The following is a 20930-nucleotide window of genomic DNA, read 5'->3' as shown; positions in this document are numbered from 1 at the left end:
GTCATCTATAAAATAAGGAAGTGTGTCAGTGAAACAGCTGTTTACCTAACGTGCTCACAGGCTGTGAGACAGTGAGTGCGGCCGAGGGGCAGCGGCATGCACGTTTATGCTAAATTGGCAGGACAACAACCCCTCACCTAAGAGCAGAGGGCGGGAGCCCTTGGAAGGCTTGCTAGGGCTTAACAACCACCAGACTCAGAATTAACTCAGAGCTCCTGCTGCTCGCCCCTCACCCCTGCATTCTTCCCGGCCGCCCGCCGAGAGGAAGTTGTTAAATGCCATGCCTTCCTTCTCTCCAATCCTATGTCTGTGCTCAGATTCACAGAAAGAGGAAGAGTCCTGGCAGGGAGAGACGCAGTGCTCTCTACGCCGTAGGGTACAGTCCTGTTCTCTGGACTTGCCTCGGGCTTGGTGGCTGAGTCAGCAGACTCCCACTCCACTGGTTCTGAGGTGCAAAGGGAGAAGGGCCTTGAAGAGGCGGGAGCCGTTTCCAGCTGCAGCCCAGTTTCCCTGCTGTGGCTGTGGCTTCTGATTGAAGTAATAAGGATGCCTACTGACTACGATGGATTTCTACTGGGTTGGAGTCAGGAGCAAGGCAAAGCCGTGTTGCAAAAAGAGTAAGTTTGGAGTTAAACGCATCTTCCAGTCATCACGACAGAAAGAATGTGACATTGCACTTCACCTAATGAGCCAAAGTGAAGACGAATTTGTGAAGACAGACAGCAAGGAACACCCAGACCTTTTCTGTCTCTGTCTCTCTCTCTGTGTGTCTCTGTCTCTCTCTGTCTCTGTCTCTCTGTCTCTGTCTCTCTCTCTCTCTCACACACACACACATACACACACACACACACACACACACACTTACACAGGGTTCTACCTCATTAGAAAACAGGCTAGATTAGATAAGTAACTTTTAATTCTGTGTCCATGATCCATGAGGCAAGGAGTGCATTACACAACCCTGAGTACACACACATGCACTGAATTTTTTGAAACAATTTTTTTTGCCTTTACCAAATGGAATGCATTAGGATGTTCTCTCTTTTAATTTCATTTAAAAAAAAAAAAACCCACATACTGTAATTGATTAAATTCATCTCGGAACCCTGTTTCACTTGTGACCTGTAGTTTTTTTTTTTTTAATATACATATTCAAGAGATCTTTGAGATTCCCATCCTTAGTTCTTTAATAGTCTTTAATAGATGATAATTTTTAATAATTAGAATATCAAGGGTATGAATGAGTCTCTTCCTTGCACACTTACTCTTTTATGTGGCCCGGGATGATGATGGTCCTTTTGCTTCCATCTTCTGAGTCCTGGGACTGTGCCAGGCCGCCCTGACATCATCCTCTGAAAGTAGAGAAGGATCATGCATTCAGGATAGTCTCATAGGAAAAACATCTTTTTGACTCATTCTTTACTTCTTTCTGGGGTTTGCTGCATTTCTTAAATTCAAAGAAGCTACTCATGTAGCCTAAGGTGAACCTTCCCATGTCTATTGGTTTATAAATAATTCATTGATAATAGCCTTTAGGTGTATTAGGAGAGAGATGAAGTCTAGTGTTAACTGTATGTTAAAACTTCCACTATTTGCAGATTTATTGCCTTGAAATACAGTTTTGTGTGTATAAAGGGAAGTTACCAAGCAACCTTCTTGTTGCTAATATTTTAGAAAACCCCTGTGCACGTGTGTTTCCGGAGTGTTTTCATGAAAAGAGGTGGGTGACTGGTTATTTCATGATAGAAAGCCTGGGACACCAGGGATCCTGTTTGGGAAGTTTTACTTCTGTAGTGTATGTTTTTGTACAATTTGTGGGGAAAATGCCAGTGTTACTGTATATAGTCAACACTTTTGAAAAATGAATGGGTTGAGCTAATATGATCGCTGAGGTCCCTTTTGCTCTAAAAGTCCACGAATATAAACTCTTGTTTTATGTGCTCAGGTAACCAACCTATAACCAAAGCAAGTTGATCAAAACCACTCTTTTACCGAGGAATTTATTTCTTCAAGAGACTGGGCATTGGTCAGACCTGATGGTGTACCCTCACCCAAGAGCCTGAGGCAGGAAGGTCATATGTTTAAAGCTTACCTGGGCTACAAAGGGGGGACACAGAACTGTGGCCCAGTGGGGTGTCACTTGTCTAGCATGAGCGAGGCTCTGGGCTTCATCCCCAGCAGAAGATGAGCATTGACTATTTATACCAGAAAGAACATAAGTGCCGTCATTCACAGATATGTTTGCTTAGCTGTTTCTTGTAGAAGTAGTTGTTCTACAAGACAGCCTTTAAGAATCATCTTAGCTATTTTAAGAACACTTTTAGATGGAGACCCATATAAAATAATACATCCCCACTTGATCAGGGAATTGTGTGGACGCAGCGGGTCATCGTTATGAACCGAAGGCCCCAGCAAGACAGCGATGTGACAGGAGAGTTGCAGAATCCTCTGAGTGCGCAGGGCCATGGGTGTGCGAGGTCAGAGATGTCACCTCACAGGTTCTGGAGGTTTTCTTTTTCTGGAGTCCCTGTCGACATGGTCAGCACACATACACGTTCTCTCTCACATACAAACACATACACACACATTCTCTCTCACACATACTCTTTCTCTCATACACGACATATTTTTAAAAAAAAAAACAGAATAGATACAGAATATTTAGATACTAGGAATTCTGCCATTTTCATTATTCTTACTTAAGGAAAGGTAAAGTTTTGTTCACATAACATACATTCCTATTTAAAAAGAAACAAAGAGAAGAGCCATGTTTTATTTTTGATACATTAAGTTAATGTTTCACACATATCTCAATGATGATGCAGTGGATACAGCACTGGGGACGATGATGCAGTGGATGCAGCACTGGTGATGATGATGAAGTAGGCGCAGCACTGGTGATGATGATGCAGTGGACGCAGCACTGGGGACAATGATGCAGTGGATGCAGCACTGGGGATGATGATGCAGTGGATGCAGCGCTGGTGATGATGATGCAGTGGACACAGCACTGGTGATGATGATGCAGTGGATGCAGCACTGGGGATGATGATGCAGTGGATGCAGCACTGGGGATGATGATGCAGTGGACGCAGTGTTTCCCCGCTGTTGGGGACTCAGGAACTGCTGGTCTCTTCCAAGGCTTTGTTCCTCCACAGAATTGCTTAAGTCAAACAAATGAAAGAAAAGTCCATACCAGCCCCTGGGAGTTGATTCAGTAGGACAGGAGCAAGGATACCTGCAGAGTTAAGCCACCCACCCGTAGGCAGCTCGGAAAGGGCCTCTTGATTGGCCAGTTGAAGGAGATTCCTACCTCAAGACCTGTGGGAGCCCACAGAGATTTCTTAAGCAGATCTGAGCATGCTTTACCCAGCAGGGCTGCATTAGGGGACGACTTGACCACGTACATGGTTACCAGGTGTCTGGGATGGTCTGCACTTGGCTGTGCTGGGGGGAGGTCTTTTGCTCCACCCCTTGGCATTCCTTTAAAAGCCCTTTAGCAGAGACAGAAGGGGCTGGTGGGTTTTGACCCAGGTCCTCCCCAGCTACCCAATGTTTAACTGTCTCTCTCCTGTATCCTTCTATCTACATATTTCTCACTTCTCCCTCCTCAAGAGTACCCTTGGGGGAAAAGTAGGAGCAGGTCTCCCTCAAAGACAATGGATACTGTTACTTTTCTTCTTGCTTTGAAAAAAAAAATATGACAGGAAGAAACTTAAGACAGGAAGGGTTTGTTCTGGTTTACTGTTCATCATGGTGGGGAAGCTGAGGCAGCAAAAACTTGGGGCAGCAGGTCACGTTGCATCTGCAAGAAGAAAACAGAACAGCGAATGCTGGGGCTCAGCATACATTCTCCTTTCGATTCAGTCCAGGACCCCAGCCCATTGAACAGTGCTGTCCACAGTTGCGGCGGGTCTTTCTACCTCAGATTAATCTGGGTGCTTCACAGGCATCCCCAGAGGCTTGTCTCTGAAGCACTTCTAGATTCTGTCACTGTGACAATATTAACCACCACAGACAGAGCATTTACTATATGTGCCCACTGTGGAGTGAGTTTGGGCTATTTTTGCCATAATAAATTGTAGATGTAACCAACCGTCTTATTAAATAAGAAACACAGAAACAATGTAAAAGAGAAAGCCGAGAAGTCAGAGCTCAGAGCTAAAATCTCACCCTTCCTCCTGCTGTCCCAGCTTCGCGAAAAGAGACCTACTTCCTGTCGGTTCGTTTTTTTTAAAGTATGTTGTTCTGCCTTCTCATTGGTTGTAAACCCAAACACATGACTGCCTCGTCACTGTCTGAATGTACAGCCCCCTAGGTCTTAAAGGCATATGTCTCCAATGCTGGCTGTATCCCTGAACACACAGAGATCTTATGGGATTAAAGGCGTGTGCCACCACCGCCACACTCTTGCTATGGCTCTAATAGCTCTGACCCTGAACACACAGATATCTATGGGATTAAAGGCGTGTGCCACCACCGCCACACTCTTGCTATGGCTCTAATAGCTCTGACTCCCAGACAACTTTATTTATTAACATACAATCAAAATAATAATTCAGTACAATTAGATTATCACCACATTTCCCCTTTTCTATTTTAATAAAAAGAAAAAGAAAGCAAAAGGTTATAACTAACAAAAGAAAAACTATATACAAAAGTATAATAACTATATACAATATATACAAGTAATAAATACCTAAACAGGTATTTGACAAATCAGAGAAAATAATTCCATTATCTATCCTATTTTGGTAATTCCAAGATGTGTCTAATGTACTTTCTATCCTAATTAATGTTCAACTATAACTAACTAATCTTCAACCCTAACTAACTAATCTTCAACTCCCTCAGAGACCCAAGAAGGGAATAATATTAGCTAACAAAAATAAAAACAGGAAGTGCATGCAAGCAACTTCCAAAAAATTTTGTGAGTTGACAGAAATAGCCAGCTGCCTGGGCAGTCACCTGAGGTTTCTCTGCAGTGTTGGGGCATCATCTTCAGCCTATAGGCTTAGTGTATCTGACAGACTCATTTGTGAAGTAGGATGTACACAAGGTCAACAGTTCAACCTCACATTGGGTGAGAGCAGTCCACGTACCAGAAACACCTGAATTCCACTAGTGTCCTGTCATGATTCAGGATTTTAAATTCTGGAAATTGTTGACAGTTTTTAAATTCAGCTGTCCATTCTTCTTGGCTGTGTATATATGGCTTCATCTCAGCATCCCCTTCTTCTCCACATCCCTCTATTAAATGCCAGTCTACTTTTGAGAGGCATGAGCTTTCAGCTGCTGTTCCATTGTACAACAGAATCCATCGGCCCTCTGCCTGTTAAGCTGCCTTCGAAGAAAAGGGCACTGTACCTTTTCCGGATGCGAAGGCCACTTCAGGGATGGGGCCATATTGTCCTGGCCTCAGAAGATGCCTTTTGATAAAGCCATAACCACACTTGTTTTGGCAAGAATCAGTAGTCCCTTGTTTCGTGATCTGTCTGTCCATTTTGTCCTGTTGATTCGAGGATACTTTGTTGTCCAGTGGCTAACTTTTGCCAGAATGAAAGTTGACTCCATATGCAGTTTCTTCAATGCCCATATTTTCTCTAAAGTAGATTGGTACTGCCAGGAGCTGACATGTCTCAAAAAAGAAAAATTTTCTAAGTTATTAAAACATTTTAAATGCCATATTCTGTAGCTCTCTGAAGGGTTTGAAGATGACCTGTCTAAAACATCTCTGCTCAATTTTTAAAACATATCTAATATGACTACAAGTTCTATGATAATGTCTAACTACTAGCTTTCATTTCTTTATATCCTAATAGTTGATAATAATAACATTCAAGGATCAGAAATTTGCATTACATTGTTAAATGGATGGAATAAATACAATTAGAAATATACATATAGCATTTTCTAACAATATCAGTTTCAAATTTGTGTACAATATAAAACAATTCAATCCAATGTAAAGTATTTAAAACTAGTAATTGTCTTTTTCTTTTCTTTCTTTCTCTTTTTTTTTTAAACAAGAACCTTAAATCTAATCTCCTTTGCTTAGCCTTTTTCCTAACCCTTGACAATAACTTGTAACCAACCCCCCTAAATACTGAAAATTATCCCAGACCCAAAACCCATTAAAAAGACCAAAAAACCACCCGCCCCACACCACCTCTTTGGGAATGTGGGCGTCGTATTCTTAAAATTGCTTCCTGCTGGGTATGGGCGAAGTTTTCTTTATCCTGAAAGAAAAAATTTAGGTTAATTGTCAAATTCTAGGAGAGGTAACTATATCCTTCATTATCCAGACTGTGTATAATGCCAAAGTTCAGGGTTTATCTCAAGTCCTTATTCCAGTAGTCTTTGAGACTGGATCATCTCAGCTAGTCATCTCAAAATTGATCTGAGCACCTTGTAGTTCAAAGCTGATCTGTGGATGATGTTTGTCAGCTTAATGATATTATTATTGTCCACGTGGAATTGTTGTTGTTGTGGGGCCCCATCTTCTTTCTGGAGACTTCAGTTGATGTTAGGCCTGGCCGTGATTTCCTGCAGAAAACTGATAAGAGACTCGAACACAAAAACATATATATGCAGCTAGCCTTTTTTCTAGAATTAGTTAGTACTCTATGTGACCATTCATATCTTAACAAAGTTTAAAATGTATATATATATATATTAATCTTGTAAATTTTGATATAAAATTTATACTTTGAGAAAAGTTTAAAGAATCAGAATAGAATCAAAGAGTTGAGATTAGTAATAGAATAGTCCCTTAATTAATTTTGCTTTTGTCCTGTACCATACAATCAAAATAATAATTCAGTACAATTAGATTATCACCACAATAAATTGTATCCCTTATCTTGTGGTTCAGTTGGCACGGCCAAAATGTACCACATTGTGGTGGTTTGAAAGAAAATGACCCCCAAAGGGAGTGGCACTATTAGGAGATGTGGCCTTGTTGGAGGAAGTGTGTCACTGTGGGGGTAGGCTTTGAGGTCTCCTTTGCCCAAGCTTTGCTCAGAGTGACACTCAGGCCACTTCCTGTTGCTTGCAAGATGTAGGACTCTCAGCTACTTCTCCAGTACCATGTCTGCCTACACACTGCCAAGACCTGCCATGATGATAATGGACTGTAAGCAAGCCATCCCATTAAATGTTCTCCTTTATAAAAGTTGCTATGATCATGGTGTTCCTTCACAGCAATAGAAACCCTCACTAAGACATAACTAAGACATAAGTTGGTGCTGGGAGTGGGGTATTGTTGTGATAAGCCTGACCATGTTTTTGTTTGGAGGAATTTGGACTTTGGTACTTTGGGTTAGGAAAGCAGTGGAATGCTTGAAGCACTGCTTAATGGGCCATACTAGTAGAAGCATGGAAGACAATGATGCTGATAATGATTTGAACTGTTGGCTCAAGAGTTTTCAGAGGAGAAGAATTTTAGTATGTTGCCTAGAGATCGGTCTTGTGATATTTTGGTAAAGAACGTGACTGCTTTGTGCTCTTGTTGGGTGAGACTGCATGAGCCTAAAAGTAAAGAGGAAATCTCAACAGCCTAGTATTGCTCTACTGTGTGGTTATTACTGGTCACTTTTACATGGATTAATAATGAAAAGGATCAAGAAAATGTAAAATTTGAGGAGAAAAGGAGCGCCAGGAAGTGGAATGAAGCTAAATCCCGTGTTCAAGGAGATAAACAGATCAAGTAATGGAATAAAGGGAGTGGTGACCTCAGAGCAAGATCCCACCCAGCTAAATTTCCAACTTGTGAAAAGGAATTAAAGCAAACCTTAGAGCCAAGTGTGGTGGTACACATCTTTAATCCCAGCACTCTGAAGGCAGAGGCTGGCAGACCTCTGAGTTTGAGGTCAGCCTGCTCCACAAAGCGAGTTCAAGGACAGCCAAACTTATGCAGTGAGGGAAACCATCAAAAACCAGAAAGCTGGTGAAGATTTAACTGAACCAAGGGGCCATGTTCCAGCCCCAGCAAGCAGAAGAACTTGGCAACTTCGAGCACGTGGTTCTGGCTTTAGAGTCAAGGAGTGACTAAGGAAAGGCACTGAGGCCAGGCATGTGTCAGGCATGTCCTTGCAAGGAGACCCAGAGAGGCCATTTCATGAAGCTGTGAAGCTGAAGCCTGGGTTACCTTGGAGACCCCAAGATGTTGGAGATGCCAAAGTGGAATACCTGCCGAGGAGAGTTGCTAACGGAGTGGAACCAGCCCCAGATAAAGAAGAGTGTTGCAGTCAACAAAGCTGAAAGGAGTTGGAGATCTGAAGAGCATTTTGATATCAGACATGGAGATGCAGAGTTTGGAGTTTGCCCAGCTGGTTTTTGGTCTTGGTTTGGTCCAATATTTCCTCATTATGCTCCCTTCCCTATCTTTTGGAATGAGAATGTATATATCCTGTGCCATTATATGTTGGAAGTATGTGATCTGCTTTTTGATTTTGATTTTACAGGGGATTATAGTTAAGAGATTGCATGAGTCTCAAAGAGACTTTGAACTTTAGACTTTTAAATAAGTTTGAGTCTGTGATAGACTATGGGGACTTTTGAAGTTGGACTGAATGCATTTTTGCATTATGATATGGTTACAAGCCTTTTGGGGGCCAGGGAGGGGAACGTGGTGGTTTGAAAGAAAATGGCCTCCAAAGGGAGTGGCACTATTAGGAGGTGCTGAGACTCACATCAAGGATAAAGTCTTCTGAGGGCAGGATGCCAAACTCTTCAACATAAAATACAAAAGGAAACCTACCCACAAGCCCCCATGCCCCCGGAAGCAAGGTCACACTCTGCTGAGGCTTTTCCGTGAGGGAGAGAGGAACCACAGGAGCATAGTAGGGCCTTTGCATTACACCGTGACTTGAGGAAAACCTTTGATTTGGCACGCTGGGTAATTTTCCTGGATGCATCGTTCCTAAGCAGCCCTGGAAACACCACAGCCACACAAACTGAAGGAAGCTAAACACGCCTGCAAGAGGGGAGGAAGGGACACCCTGCGCCACTCTGACAGCTTGCCTCATAGCAGGCTCTGTGGTTCACGCTTTATGAATGTATTAATCATCTGAAAGAAGGAATGAGCAAATGCTCATGACAGTCGTGGGGAAGACTGAATCGGGAGGTGTTACAAGCTTTGATAAATGGCCAGGATATGAACAGCAGCGTGGTTCACAAAGACCAAAAAAAAAAAAAAAAAAAAAAAAAACCAAATCAGAAATCCGGATGGAAAAACATGAAATTGCTCTCTGAAAGATACAAACAGATATCTGGCAAAACCATTCTAGATGCAATCTCTAGAGAAGCGATGGGGGGGGGGGTGCTGGAGACGGTGGGCAGCTTTAGACAAACGTGAATTTGCAAAAAGGGATGTTGGCATTGGCCATGGTGTTGCGTGAGCATCACGGGGGGAGGGAGCTGGGGTTCTCTCGCATGAATGTGTTTGAAAGCACCCTGAAACAACTGTATTCCATTTTCGGCACCCAAATAAACAAGCGACGCTGACAGTCTTGGAAGGAATCCAGGGAAAAAATAATGAAAATGATTAATGGAAGGGAGGGATTGATTTATGAAGATTTATGGAGTGTATCATCTGGGTTAAGCAATGGTAGAAGACACCGTGATACATTCTCGAAATGTTGGCAATCCTTACAGTTCAGATTTGAGGAAAGGCATTTGAAAAAACAAGAACAGGATTAAATAGGGTAGAATTAATTTTCATACAGGAAAACAGGGTTGAGTTTTTTAAACAGTGCTGACTGAACATGTCTAGAGATCACTAAATACTTCGATGGACAAGTACTTAACTTCATGTCAACTTTTAAGGTAGATGTTGAAGCACACATCAGCTGTGACCTTGCACCCCCAACATCAGCTGTGACCTTGCACCCCCAAACCTCACCGAAACATCCTGGCGGCGGTGTGCATAGACCAAGCTAATGTGGTATCGCTAAGGTTGTTTCTCTGCCTTGACCTGTAAGCAGACAGATATGCTGTCAAGAGATCCTAAAACAGATGCCTCTGGCAGCTTAGTAAGGAGAAGTGACAGGGAGAAGAAGTTCCCTCTTAATCTTAGTTTAAGCAAAATTGTAGCGTCATTTTCTCTGTTGACATCTCCCTGAGCGAATTATGTCCAAGCGGGAAGGGGTTGGTGGAGGGACTTAAGGGTCTTACGTTGTTTTGAGAGACATCTGCCTACTCACCTCCATGTTCGGGGTCAGGAGAGTTTTACAGTTTTAGAAACACTCTTCGGGCTGTTCTCTGACACTGACGGAGCAGACACAGGACTCTTCCCATGGACCGTGTGAGTGGGCATTTCAGTGTATTTGAAGACTGAGCCTGTAAAGTAGCCTAGTTGTGTTCCCATCATCCCCTTACCACATTAGAAGTCAATGCAGTTCACTGAAGGGAAACAAGACCTTCAGCACAGACCCCAGTGCAAAGTAAGAGCCGTGTCCAGGGGTCTCAGTCTGATGGGCTCTCTTAGGGAAAGTGAGGTCCGTGTAGTACCAGCAAAGTTACACTAGCAAGCTAGGATTTAGGAAAATCTGGTTATCAAGGAACTTATTATCCTAAAGGAAATTCTTGAGCCTAAAGGAAAAATGAAGCTAATTGTTCATGGTGAGATAAATGTAACCGGAAAACTTTAAATATCCCAAGGTTTTAGCTTGAGGTTAAATTTACAGCTTAGCTCTAATTTTGTGTTGGTATATGTAATGAAATCGTTACAAATTACAGTGATCTTGGGTTTCCTGCCGTCATGAGGTGATACATATTCATAGCCTATGGAGTAGGCAATGGTTACCTAGCGTTCAATTGGCCCTTAATAGATATTTGTTAAATAAGTTAATGAATGAAGTTACAGGGAGGTGGTGGCTCTGAGGAGATGAGGTGAATCCATAGTTGATCCTAAAAGTCTCCATGTGTCGAATCTGTATCTATCCCAGTGCGCATTTCTCCAGCATCCGTCAAATGTGGCTACATTGTCCCTCCGACCCCTTATGCCTACCATATTCTCACAAGTTATGTGTTCTTGAGATCCAGGTTTCAATACCCATTTGATTGACCAGGTATTTGCAGAGCTGTTCCTTGGTGCTGAGGACTGGGCTCACTTCTGTGAAGCAGAAAGAATGAGCCAAACGGTCTTCTGAAGGAGTTTACAGTCTGGCTAGGAAGACAAGCTGACGAATTATATGGTCATCATACCCAGCTATAAATATATGGAACCAGTAGTCAAAATTCAATGAGATGAGTATCCCAGGAGGCAGTTGGGTCAGGAGCCAACAAGGTACTAAAAAGAGAGCATCTAAATCCAGGACAGACTTGAAATGGGAACAAATGCTTCTTTTCCTCTCTAAGGATCCCCTGACCTTCACTGTGAGTGGAGTCTGTGTACACACATTCGCTTCTAGAGGAAAAGGTGATGCGCTCTGGACTCCAGGCTTTCCCTGCCCTCTGCCTTCTGTATAACACACAAGGGCATCTCTTTTGTTTGGGAAGTTTGGCCTTTAATGCTCTAAATTGCCTGCCAGTAAGGACAAAAAGGTTTGCTTAGGATTCTTCGGTGACTTCTCCGTGCCACATTAATGCGTCTGTGTGACTGTTTCGATGATGTTCTGAAGAAATCATTTCAAAGGAAATCAGCTGGCAGGAATGTGTCAAACAAAGAGATCCATTAAAAACTATTCTCAGCAGGATTGAAGCATGTAAAATTGCTGGTTTGCAGAATTTACTTGAATGTATTGTTTTTATCAGCGTATTTTGTAGTAAGCTGTGGAGGTGCACAGCACAGGAAAGCCTGTAGCCTGTAGTATCTAAAAAAAAACAAAAAAACAAACTACTTACAGCATATTAGGTATGCTTTATTCTGTCCACATAACACTGAGGTTTTTAATTTAATTTATGTTTCTGTTGACCGAATGTAAATAAATAAAAGGTAGGAAGTTCTTTGCACAGTACTCTCTCAGGGGAAGGCCAAATAGCGCTAGCCTGCACTTGGATCATGTTATTTTACAATCAAGATCTGAGGTGGCAGATTTAAGACAGGTCCTGTAGATTGCTGTTTGGCTTTGATTAGGGAGGCCTGATGTGAACAGGATATACACCACAATATAATATTACTATCCATCTTCTACTTCCCCCAGATTTCAGTGCCCAGCAGTGAATCACTGGCCTAGATACTAAGGGCTGTGTAAATCCCCTGCCTGGTCTCTGTATGAGTTTAAATATAAATGTATTGCCTTGTTGAAGTACAGTTTATTTTATCGTCAGCCCCGTTATCCACTTCAGATTTCAAAATAAGGTTAGCCATCGAGGAAATAAAAGCACACGTCCTTCCTTCCCTTTTGAGATGTCCCTGTCATCCTACACTTCAGCAATGGATTGGAAACCACAGCCTGTCACGGGGTCCCCACACGAAAGGACAAGTAGCATAAAGGGATCAGGGTAGAAGTGTAAGGCAGAAACACTCCACTTTCCTACAGAGGGCTCAACAGAGACCACGTCATGCTCCGGCTTTTCATTTGGGCTCTGAGAAACATTTCAGTTGAGACCCTTAAAGTCATTTTACCTGCTTAGGAACAACATCTTGTGCTTCTCATAGAATTAATGTTTTTTTTCAGTTATGATATTTCATTAGATCAGTTAATATATGGAAAGCACATAAAACATCTCTGGCATTCAGTAATGAGTAATTCCTGGCAGTGGTAATGAAGAGGAGAAGAAAAATCACATTTTTATCAGGCTGCAAGTTGCGGGGGACAGGTGGTGGGTGCTTTGTAGTATCTGAGAGAGGGGCCTCCTCAATTCACAATCCGAATGCCTCATTTACATCTCCCTAGACCTGGCCTTGACTTTAATATTACCAATATTAGCAATACTACACAAAAATCTCATATAGTTTATACCTGTAGGCCCTGCTGGCAGCCATTAGGGATTAATTACAAATAGATACTAGTTATGATCTGTATTTGAAACATGAACAAGAGATACATTTTTAAAATAAATGTGTCTTACTTTGCTATTGCTGTGAAGAGACATCATGAGCAAGACAACTTAAAAGAAAACATTTTATTGGGGCTTGCTTACAGTTTCAGAGGGTGAGCCTGTGACCATCGTGGCGGGGAGCATGGCAGCAGGCAGGTGGTATTGAGTAGCTGGGAGCTTTCATCTGGTCCACAAGTGAGAGAGAGAGAGAGAGAGAGAGAGAGAGAGAGAGAGAGAGAGAGAGAGAGAGAGAGAGAGAGAGAGAGAAGAGAAGAGAAGAGAAGAGAAGAGAAGAGAAGAGAAGAGAAGAGAAGAGAAGAGAAGAGAAGAGAAGAGAAGAGAAGAGAAGAGAAGAGAAGAGAAGAGAAGAGAAGAGAAGAGAAGAGAGAGATTGGGTCTGGTGTGGGCTTTTGAAACCTCAAAGCCTACCCACAATGACACACCTCCTCCAACAAGGACACAACTCCCAATTCTTCCTAAACAGCCCACAAACTGGGACCAGAACATTAAATATATGAGCCTATGGGGGCCATTCTCATTTAAACTACCACGTTACTCATCTGTATATTTGATTGATGTTTAAAATGTGTATTTTGTGTGGAGCAGTGTTCTAAAATTATACATGTACACAAACACTGTATGTATATGTAGATCATGCTGTGTTCTGTGACCTAACAGTATGAAATCATCTTACAATCACATGCTGGGTATACATTGTGAGTGTGAAACTCACTAGGGCACATGCCTTGCACCGGCGTAGAAGTACCTCTTGCCTTCTAAGGACTCAGCTGTTTGAAAGTTTCCCTGGTCGGGGGAAGGAATGGTTGTGTTTTTCACTGTCTTGCCTGCTTCACCCTTGACTCACAGTTAACCTATCTGCCAGGAGCTCAAGACAACTGGAGGAAGAGCATCAGTTAGAACTCAGGTCCCCGGCATCCCTCTGCTGGAAGAGAAAACTGTTAGACATTGACATGACTTTTCTGTTCCTTCCTCCAGTCTGATACGGTTATGGTTGTCTAAGGTAATCTAAGGAGGGGAAAATCCATCTCAAGGGGAGGTGGGGGGAGACAGAGGTGACTGCAGAGCACCTGGCCAGTGTCAGGCTGGGCCACGGTCCATGTGCACGCGGTTCTAAGCAGGGCCATTGAGAATGATATGTAGGTGTGTTTATGCAAATAGGTCTCCGCCTTCTTGTTCATGACACTGAAGAGAAAGACAAGGTTAGTGTCTACATCGAGTCTCTGTGTATGTTTTGGAGTCTTTCTTTTTTTCTTTTTTTTAAGTTAGTAAGTCCCTGCCTAAAGCAAGAAACCCCAGGCAATTGGATACTCAGAAAACCTGGCAGGAAGCATAGTATTAGTTGTTTAAAATTTTAAATGAATTAATTTGTGTGATATGCGTGCCCGTGCATGGAGGTATGTGTACCACCTGCAAGCAGGTGCCTGCAGCGGCCAGAGGGTCTTGGACCCCCCGGAACTGGAGTTACAGACAGCCGTGAGTCACCTGACATGGTGCTGAAAACCATCCCAGGTCATCTGCAGGAGCACTGAGCACCGAGCGCTTCATCACTGAGCCGCCACTTCAGCCCCTGCTCTTTAGGTTTGTAAATATCTAACTCTGTATGAATTCCTTCTCCAGGAAGTAATAAATAAGTGTTACATCCCTTCAAACAGCTTCCTACTCTTCTGTCTTTGTCTTCTTAACTTTTTTTTTTTTTTTAGCCCAGAAGGCTTTCCTCTACAAGGTAATACAAAATCTGTGGACTTAGATGAAGGGTGTTGGGTGTGTTAGGATTTCACAGGAACGGTGTAGTCAGGATAAAGTGTTCAGGGACTTCCCCTCCTCCACCACACACACCGAATTTCCCATGTCTGCCATGTTCTCATGTTAATATACATCCAGTGCTCTTTAGCGTTAACAACGTATTCTATAGTGCGCTTATACAGATGTTTATTAACTGCACCCCCACTCGTTATAAATAATGAAACAGTATTTGTTCAGTAGGTATCTGCTGAATATATGAATAAATAATTTCCCCTAGCTTGCCAGCAGAAGGGGGGTGGGTGCTCTTTAGGAGTGGTTAACCACAGGACACATGCAATCGAAACTGACTATATGTGCTTTGTTGTGGACAATTTCTTCAGATGACGCCGGTAATAACCATCAGTCGCTTCTTACTGTGTAAGAGATGCTGTGTCAGCACTTCTCATTCATGTCCTCATCTATGAGAAGATTATCTTCATTTTACTAATGAGGAAATTAAGGCTTAATGAGCTTCTGTAGCTTGCCTAAGCCTCACTGCTAATAAGGGGTGGAATGTGCTTTAAACGTGGACCCGGGGCTCTCTTGGTTGTCCTCTGGCAGTACCTGACTTTTACAATTTAGAGAGAGGAAACCGGAGAAAGGCTACTTTGTTCCCTCTGCTTCTACTTTTAACTCTTTCTTTGTACGTTATTAAATAAATATAGGACTTAGAGAGTGGGGGTGTATGGGATGGAGATGGGAAACAGTATGGAGGACAAGGTATGCAAGTTAAGTATAGACAAGGGTGTGGAGTGAAGGTGATGTGTAGAAAAAAAAAGACAAGTCTACTGGTTTTAGGATAGACCATCTCAACTCACAAAATAAACCGGATAATTTTTGGAGTCGATATGATTGATACATAATGGTTATACTGCTGTACTTGAAAATGTATTCATGGCAGAGTGGCCAGCGTTCTGATGAATGGTGTGCTGGCTTGAATGAGAAATGCCCCCCATAGGCTCAGGCATTTGAACATGTGGCTGCCTGTAGGTAGTACTATTTGGGGAGGTTTAGGTGGCACAGACTTGCTGGAGGAACCACATCTCTAGGGCTAGAATTTGAGAGTTAAAAACCTACACCTATTCCCAGTTTGCTTTCTCTGTGCTTGAGTTGAGGATATGAGCTCTCAGCTTCCTCTTCCTGATGCCAGTCCTGCCTCTTGCTTTGATGCCTCCTTGCCCTGAAGGACTTTTATCCTCTGGAACCATAAGGTCAAATAAACTTTTTTCTATAAGTTATCTTGGTCAGGATGGTTTATCACAGCAACAGAGAAGTAACTAATACAGAAGTTGGTACCACAGAGTAAGCTGCTGCTATGAAGAACTTGACCGTGGTGTTTTTTTGTGGGGGATGTAGAAAATTTGGGGACTTTGGATCAGACAATTAGTTTAACAGTGCAATTAAAGGTTAACAAGCCATTCTAGTAGGAGCTAGGAGGCTGGAGCACTTGAGTAGTGCTAAGAACAATATAGACTGTAAAGACCCAGCTCAAGAGGTTTCAGAGGGGAACAAGATTAGCAACTGGGATGAAGGCCATTCCTATGATATTTTGCCAAAGAATGTGGCTGTCTTTTACCTTTGTCCTAAGAACTTGCCTGAGACAAAATTTTAAAGTAATGAACTAATTCCTTTGGCAGAGGCAATTTCAAGGCACCATAATGTTTAATCCGTGATGTGGTTATTATTAATAACTCTCATGCTGATTTATAATGAAAAAGAGCACACAGGACAAAAAGAGATACAAAATGTAAGGTGTGGAGAGAAAAAGAGGACCAGGAAACAATGTTGCAGCTGAGGCTTGTGCTGAAAGAGATAAGGAGATTAACACCATCAAAAAGAGGCCTCCAGTTCATGACAACAAGGGAAGGGCTTGTCCTGCAGGGCAAGACACCCTCCTCCCCCACACCACCACTTGAGCCTTAAACTCTTGAAAAGACCTAGAACAGTCTCTGCTCCTAGAAAGAAACTGTAAACACAAGCTGCTGCTAATACGGTTCAAAGGGGCCAGAGTCCATCCCCTTCAAGCGAGCAGCTTGAACTTGGCAGTGTCCTTCATGTGGTGCTGGCTTTACAAACGTGAAGGACGCAAGATTCTTTCCTCATGGTTTCCTTTCTTCATGGTTTCCGACAGCCCTTGAGGCCAGGCAGCATGTGGAAGAGTGGTGCAGGCCTTCACTGCGTGACGCTGTGGAAGTGAAACCTAGGTGGCGGTGGAGACTTCCAGATGTTGGGGATGCCAGAGTTGTGAGATATCTGTCTGTTAAGGAGAGCTGCATAGAACCAGCCCAAAGGAGAGATGTATGTCGCCGGCAGCCAAGCTGCAGAGGTGGAGCATCTAAGCCCTTTAAGACCATATATGGAGCTCCAGGACTGAGTTTGGGTTCTGGTCTTGCTTTACCTCAGTGTTTCCTTGCTGTGTCTCTTTTCTTCCTTTTTGAAATGGCACTGTGTCTTCTGTGCTATTGCAGGTTGGAGTGTGTAATTTGATATTTTTTTAATTTCATGGAGTGACATTTAAGAGATTTATTTGAGACTCAAAAGGGACTTTGGACTGAGTACTTTGGACAGTACTGAGACTATGAAGGACTATGGAGACTTTTGAAGTTGGACTAAATGCATTTGGTATTATTATATGACACTATGGGAGCCAGGGAACGGAATGTGGCAGATTGAATAAGAACTGTCCTCCATAGGCTAAGGCATTTGAACATTTGTTCCTCTGTTGGTGGCAAAGTTTAGGTGACTCAGCCTTGTTGGAGGAGGCACATCACTGCAGGCGGGCTCTGAGAGTGAAAGTCTTTTCAACTTCCACTAACTAAATGTTCAAAGTAACATTCAAGGAGAATGAAAATGTAGAAAATGTGTGGGCATGATCTCGAGGGTGTCTTACAATGCAGCATTCTGGGTCTGTGTGTGTGTGTGTGTGTGTGTGTGTGTGTGTGTGTGTGTGTGTGTGTGTGTGTAAGAGAAAGAGAGGAGGAGACTGGGCCTGGCATGAGCTTTTGGAGCCTCAAAGCCCATCCCCAGTGACATCCCCCTCCTCCAACAAGGCCACATCTTCTAATTCACCAACTGGGAACCAAGCACTCAGATATGTGACTTTATGGAAGCAATCCTCATTCAAACCATCACACTGTCCTTGGTGTGAAGGATCTTATTACTGTGGCTTAAGATTGCTTACTCTTGGGGCTGGAGTGGGAGGAAGTCGCTCAGTGAGTAAAAGTACTTAAACCACATAAAAAGCCAAATGTTTGATATGCGTCTCTAATCCCAGCACTCAAAACAAAGTTGAAGGAGAGAATTGACTCCTGAAGTCATATTCACACTGTGGCAAATGCATCTCTCTCTCTCGATCTCTCTCTCTCTCTCTCAAATTGCCTACTTTTTTTTTTTTAGGTGGGCAGTGGTGGCTCATGCCTTTAATCCCAGCACTTGGGAGGCAGAGCCAGGCAGATCTCTGTGAGTTCAAGGCCAGCCTGGTTTACAGATCGAGATCCAGGACAGGAACCAAAACTACACAGAGAAACCCTGTCTTGAAAAAAACCGAGAGAGAGAGAGAGAGAGAGAGAGAGAGAGAGAGAGAGAGAGAGAGAGAGAGACACTAAACTTTATAAACATGAATTACATAGATCACAAGGGGAAATTATATTGAAATATGCTTATCAAAAACATAGCTGAAGAGCAGCAACTCTTGTTCCCCTCTATCAATGCACTAGGTCATGAAGACTCCACATTGAAACCATGGTTGCTATTGCTAGGTTTACAGTCTTTAAAAAAGTGTCTCTATGTGAAGGGTGCTGCTGTTTCATGTGATTAAGAATGTAAAGTTGAAGGGTGACCTTGACATATCTCCTTCTGTGCACTTGTCAAAGCGCAAGTGAAGACCGGATGCAGGGAAGTAATATTAGTACCACTGTATAATGACACGAAAATGTGTGATTTTTATTGGTGCTAAGTAGCATATCCTGCTATTCCTTCTAGGATGGTTTTCACCTTCATCCTAGAAGGAAGGAAGAATTTTAGCCCGAGTGCTCGCTAAGAGGTTGTAAAATAAAGATGACAGGCCCACAGCATGAGTGACAGTGAGCCACTTGTAACAACTCCAGTGGTTGTTTTAGGCCTTGGCCATGTCTGGCTAGGGCAGTAGTCCCCAGCTGGCTAGGGGAGAGGAAAAGAAGGAAAGGATGGCGTGACACTTCTGGGAAGGATTCACTTGCTGTTAAACAAGGAACTCCAGTGACCATCCAGGATCCAGCCAATCCAGCCAATCTCACAGACTCCTGAGAGCGGCAGAGGCCGCGGGAGGGAACTCCCATTCCTGAGGCCCTGAGACGCAGACCTCTCCATTCCTAGGTCACCTACACCGAGCCTCGCGGTAAGTGTGTGGTGTTTGTAATGCTACACTTAGAGATGTGTTGTTTGTTCTAGATAATAAACATGCCAGCGTGTTTACTGGGGTAGATAATTTAAACTTTTTCCTGTCTGAGTTCGTTTTAATCAGCCCTTCTATTATCACCGGCAGGAAGCATCCGCATTTGAGAACGTGTCCCGTGGACCCTGTCCTGTTTCCTCTCTCACCGTCTGCTAGCTCTGTGGCTTTCTGTTTCCAGATTGCTGCTGTGTCCTGGGGATATGCCACCTGAACCCGTGTCCGAATTCCATGTTCCGTCTCCCTCAGCCCCTCACCCCAGCAGATTTCTGGTTTTATGTTACCCCTTCACAGACTTTATCACACTTAGGCTTTACAAGTACCCTTATGACTTTTTGCATTACATTTCTCTCTCTCTCTCTCTCTCTCTCTCTCTCTCTCTCTCTCTCTCTCTCTCTCTCTCTCTCTCTCTCTCTCTTTTTTCTCATGACAGCAAACGCAGTATGGGCAGGAACCATCAAGTCATTGTAATCCTAGCATCGATACAGTGTCTCCATGGACATTCAGAAGGTATAGATTGATTAAACACGTACTACAGCTCAAATTTTCTCCCAGTGTTCAGAACAAAGTGGATTCTAACTCTCAAGGAGAGCATAGCTTAGCACCCTTGAGGCTGGTACCCCAATGGTTTCTTATTGGTATTTTGGCCTGTTAAGTTTTTAAAAAGGAGCCTAATACAGTGATCAATAAATTGTGTGAATGATGGGAGCAGTAAAGAAATGAGCCGCTAGATAAGGAGAGTTTAACTGGATAGGTAAGGAAATAATAACTAATTAGGGTAGGTAGATGAGGAAGCCTGAGTTTTAGACGTTAGGGCATCCATACCCTCACCAACACTTGTTAATATGAGTTCTTCCAGTATGTTCTAATGGCGCCTAACATTGTGCTCCACAGTGTAGAAGCAGATTCATTCTTTGGATTATCGTTTGTGGCAGGATATTTGATCGCACTGTGACACCCAAGACTGTGTTAATAAAGTTGACTTTGAATCAGGGGGTGGAGCCAGTGACTAGCTGACCAGAATTAGCCATAGAGAAGCCAGGAATATGGATAGAGAAGACACAGGAAGGAGTAGGGAGGGACTTAGAGATTTCATGGTCTCTTCAATCTGGGAAGTGTGGAGAGAAGGTCACTGGTCACTCCTCTGCCACTTCTTTGATTCATCAGGTTTTCACTCCGATATTTGACTACTCCTGAGTCTTTATTGGTAATAGAACAACTTAGATCAACACATTCCTCATTTGCTTAATTTCTTCCTCTGTTGCCCGGAAATTCCAGTGCAAAAGCAGTGGTAGCCTTTCTGAGAATTCTTGTTTTCTTTTCTTTTTTTCTTTCTTAGTTGTTAGAGATAAGATCTTGCTAAGTTGCCATTTCAGGACTCGAACTAGCCATCCTCCTGCCTCCCTCAACTCAGGGCAGGCACTCCTGGAGCCGTGCGCTGCCTGGTGCGGCCTGGTCCAGCTTTAACGGGAGTGTCTCCATTAGCTGTTGATGTTGGCTGTGTGAAGACTTTTTTAAAATCATATTTAAGGTGTTTTCCCATTCACAAATGATGCTTAATTGTAATACCCATTGGCAGCACGTGAATAGGCATACTTTTGTTAATTCTGTGAGACTGGTCTATCTTCACATGTGAAATTTTCCATAGAACTTAACGTCTTTGCCTTACCGGTCATGTCCTTTCCTCCTGGATCTGTTTATGAACACCTCA

This window comes from Peromyscus maniculatus, chromosome 20, assembly GCF_049852395.1.
Source record: "Peromyscus maniculatus bairdii isolate BWxNUB_F1_BW_parent chromosome 20, HU_Pman_BW_mat_3.1, whole genome shotgun sequence".
In the NCBI taxonomy this organism is placed as follows: Eukaryota; Metazoa; Chordata; class Mammalia; order Rodentia; family Cricetidae; genus Peromyscus; species Peromyscus maniculatus.
The sequence above is the reverse complement of the archived record's forward strand: the minus strand, read 5'-3'. Positions refer to the sequence as shown.